The sequence below is a fragment of the Oenanthe melanoleuca genome, chromosome 25, assembly GCF_029582105.1.
Source record: "Oenanthe melanoleuca isolate GR-GAL-2019-014 chromosome 25, OMel1.0, whole genome shotgun sequence".
In the NCBI taxonomy this organism is placed as follows: domain Eukaryota; kingdom Metazoa; phylum Chordata; class Aves; order Passeriformes; family Muscicapidae; genus Oenanthe; species Oenanthe melanoleuca.
Genome location: NC_079358.1, coordinates 8,672,634 through 8,676,963, shown reverse-complemented (window position 1 = coordinate 8,676,963; position 4,330 = coordinate 8,672,634). Strand labels below are relative to the sequence as shown.

Sequence of the window (4,330 nt, the reverse complement as noted above, 5' to 3'; positions counted from 1 at the left end):
CAGGCTGCCGGGGGTCCCTCGGCTCCGCGATCGCCCCTGGGCGCTCTCCCCGCTCCGGGGCTCCCGCCTTCCCCCCCGGCTCTACCGGGGATCCCCAGAGCCGATATCGCCCCCTCCCCGCCGCTACCGGGCGATCGCCACGCGGCACCGCCAAGATCCCGCCAGGGCCATTCCAGTCTCGGCTTTGGGCTCCGGTAACACCCAAATATCCCCTGAAGCTCGAAATAAAACCCTCCCGGAGCCCCCCACGATGGATTTGGGGCGAGCTCCCCCTCCCCGCTCACCTGTGCGTTTTTGGGGGGCGATGCTACCGCGCCGGGGGAAGCTGCGCTCTGTGCGGGCGGGCGGCAGAAGCGCGTGGTTCCAAAATCGCTCCTCCTCTTCCTGCCGCTCCTCCCGTGTCCCTCCTCTTCCTGCCGCTGCTGCTCTTCCTCCTCTTCCCGCTCCTCCTCTTCCTCCCGCTCCTCCTCCGCTCCCAGCCCGGCCCGGGCAGGTGCCGACACCCAAAAGCAGCCGCGCTCTGGCCCGGGCGGGTCGCAGCGGCTGCGACCCGCGCGGCGCTGCGAGTGATACTGGGAGCGCTGGGAATGACACGAAGAGCAGCGGCAGCGATGCTGAGAGCCCCGGGCAGGAACTGGGAGCGCTTTCCCTGCCAGTGCCGCTCTTACTGGGAGCGCTGGGAGGGAACTGGGAGCAAAGAGCGCCCGGCCATGAGCGCAGCTGGCGCTGGGCCGAGCCAGAGGGCGTGGTTATGCAAATCAGGGAGCGACCGCGCGCTGGGATTGGTGGGCGGGAGCGGCGCGGGGTCGCCGCGGTCACGTGAGCGCCGTGAGGGGAACGGAGCGATTGCGGCGGCGTCCGGGGAGAGGGGACAGGGAGCGGGAATGGGGACAGGGAATGGGAATGGGGACAGGGAATGGGGACAGGAAATGGGAATGGGGACAGGGAACGGGAATGGGGACAGGGAATGGGGACCGGGAATGGGGACAGGAAATGGGAATGGGGACAGGGAACGGGAATGGGGACAGGTAATGGGGACAGGAAATGGGAATGGGGACAGGGAACGGGAATGGGGACCGGGAACGGGGACAGGGACCGGGAATGGGGACAGGGAACGGGAATGGGGACCGGGAATGGGAGCGAGAAGGGGGACAGGGAACGGGAATGGGGACAGTTAAAGGGAATGGCGACAGGGAACTGGGATGGGGACAGGGAGTGGGAAGAGGGACAGGGATCGGGAATATGGGACCAAGACCTTTATTGAAACCGGGAATACGGAAGACAAACGGAGAACCGGCGCCGGGAATTGGCACTGGAAAGTGGAATGGGGACAGCGACCGTGACTGTGGGACAGGGAATTCGGAAAGGGACCGGGATTTGAGGATTGGCACCAATACCGAAAATGGGAACGGGAATGGGGAAAGGGAACGAGATTGGGACTGGGCAGGGAATTAGGACTGAGTGCAGCAATTCCGGACCTGGAGTGGGAACGGGGACCGGGACTACGGGACTCAGAGCCAGAATACGGGACAGGGACGAGGAGCAGAACCGGGAATAAGGACAGGGAACGGGAATGGGACCGGCTGTGGGGATTGGTTGTGGCTTTAGATCTGCCAAGAGCAGAGCAGCTGCTGTAAAGTTGTTTCTGGGAAAGGCACGTCAGGCTCCAAAGGCAAAGAGCCCAAGGCTCTCCAGTCCCTGTTCAATCCCTGCCACAAAGTCCCGATGGAAGCAGGAGCAGCTCTCTGCTGCAAGAGATCGAAGCTGTGGCCTGGTGCAGAGTCTCCAGAGGCAGATGCTCCCTGGCCTTTCTTCTCCTCTTATTTCTTCTTCATCTTCCTCTTCTTCTTCTCTCCCGTGCTGGTAGTGGTGATGATGGTGGGGGAGGACAAGAAAGGAACGAGAGAGGAGGGAGAGAGAGCTCTGGCTCCAAGACACGGATTTTTATTGACAAATTTCCCAATGATCAAAAAACAGGAACCTGAAGCATTTCTCCTAAACCTGCTACAATTGGGATTTTGTAATACAAAAGATAACATCAAACTTGTGCACAGATCCTGTTTGTTCTATCTGAAGAATACAGGAAAGTTCTTACTGTATTTTTATTCTCTCTAGAGCTGTTGTCTTGAGCTCTCACTGCAGGTTATTTTTCACGCCAGATTCTAAGGCTTTTATTTTTAAGGCACTTCAAACATATTGTTACTTACTTCAGACTAAGATTTATATTTCTACTTCATATCTATGCAAACTAATATTTCTACTTAGAAACAAAAGCACAGACCTCTATTTCATGTCTGTGTGGCATAGTGTAGTTTCATTTCTCAAAAGGTTTTTAATTCTTGTATTCTGTCCTGTCTTGAAGGGACTCAGAGAGGCTTCTGTGTTCCCCAGTCCCACATCTGGGAATGGGGACAGGGACATGGGAACGGGAAAGGAAACAGGAAGAGGGAATGGGAGTATGGGAACCGGACAGGGAATATAGAAATAGCAATTGGAGAGAGAGTATGGGATGGCGATTTAGAAGATGGGAAAGAGATTGGAAATTACAATACGGGAATGGGATTGGGAATAGGAAATGGAAATGTTGTACATACATATCTGTGAGAGCTTCCTGTCAAATCCTTATCCTTCTCAACACACGGGGAATATGGGACTGGGAATATGGGAACGACAACCGGGCAGAGAATACGGGACAGGGAGAGGGAAGGAGAGCGGGAATGGGAATTGGACTGGGATGGGAGGCAGGAGGATGTGGAGCCCCCAGCCAGGTGTCTTCCCAACACAGATCAGCGGCACCAGGGCTCAGCGGGGCTCTGCCCACCGGGGGTCACTGGGGATCATCCAGCGCGGATCCTGCCCTGGGGGATGGAGCTGGAGCAGCGCACGAAGCTCTTCCCGCACTCGGGGCACTCGCAGGGCTTCTCTCAGTGGAGACTCCGTTGGTGTTTGGTCAAGTGACAGCTCTGTGAGAAGCTCTTCCCACACTCGGGACATTTGTGAGGTCTCTCCCCAGTGTGGATGCGCCGGTGCTGGATGAGGGTGGAGTTTTGCTTGAAGCCTTTGCCGCAGTCAGGACACTCATAAGGCCTCTCATCTGTGTGAGTGCGATAGTGTTCGAGGAGACAAAAGCTGTTCGGAAACCTCTTCCTGCATTTATCACATTCATAGGGTCTCTCCCCAGTGTGGATGCGCCGGTGCTTGATGAGGGTGGAGTTTTGCTTGAAGCCTTTGCCGCAGTCAGGACACTCATAAGGCCTCTCATCCTTGTGAATGCGATAGTGCAGGAGCAGACTTGAGCTGGTCTGAAACCTCTTCCTGCATTTATCACACTCGTAGGGTCTCTCCCCAGTGTGGGTCCGCCGGTGCCCGGCAAGGTGTGAGTTGAGCTTGAAGCCCTTCCCACAGTCAGGACACTCATAAGGCCTCTCATCCTTGTGAATGCGATAGTGCAGCACGAGATTGGATCTGGTCTGAAACCGCTTCCTGCATTTATCACACTCGTAGGGTCTCTCTCCAGTGTGGCTCCTTTGGTGCACTGTCAGCTGTGAGCTCTGGCTGAATCTCTTCCCACACTCCCCACACTCGTAGGGCCGTTCCCCCGTGTGGACTCTCCGGTGTTTGGTCAGGTCTGATCTCCACCTGTAGCTCTTCCCACATTGCGAACACTTGTGGGGCATCTCCCCACGGTGAAGCTGCTCACGCAGCCCCAGCTCCGAGCTCCGGCCGCCTCCCCGGCCCGGGCTGGCTCTTTCCTGCTGGGATCCCCGGGCTGTGCGTTTGCAGCCCCTCCTGCTGCGGGATCTGCGGGGCTTTTCCTCCCCGTTGCATTCCTGCGCCGTGGAGCCGCTGCAAACGGCCTCTTGCCCGAGGCTGTGCCGCGGGGATTTGTCCTCCCTGCTGGCCGTGCTCAGCTCCTTGTCTGGGGGAGGAAGGACAAGAACACGATGGGATTTGCCTCCGTGCCACAGGCAAGGGCAAGGAGATCCCCCCAGGGCTGTGCTGCAGCCGGGGCCGTGCTGGGCTGGGAGATGGAGCGGGACACAGGGGAAAAGGGGCACTGACTTCCTCCTCACCTGCCTGCGGCTCCCGGGACATCGACATCTTCCTCACGGCGTTCTCCTCCTCCTCAATGCATCCAAGGTTTGGGAAATCCTGGTTTGGGGGGGAAAACAAGGGCTGAGCGCGTTGGGTTTGATGGTGGCGCTGCCCGAGGGCAGCTGGAGAAGTCAGCGCCCCTTTCAGCCTCGGGGGCCCGGAGCCCGCTCAGCACCGAGCTCCCGCAACCCTCCAGGCTGCCGGGGGTCCCCCGGCTCAGGGATCGCTCTCGGGC

General features: G+C 58.4%; 1 pseudogene; it reads right to left on the bottom strand.

Annotated features, from left to right (window-relative positions):
* Window positions 1-3,916, bottom strand: part of LOC130263101 (zinc finger protein 850-like) — a 15,854-nt pseudogene extending 11,938 nt beyond the window's left edge.
* Window positions 3,917-4,330: the final 414 nt, after the last annotated feature.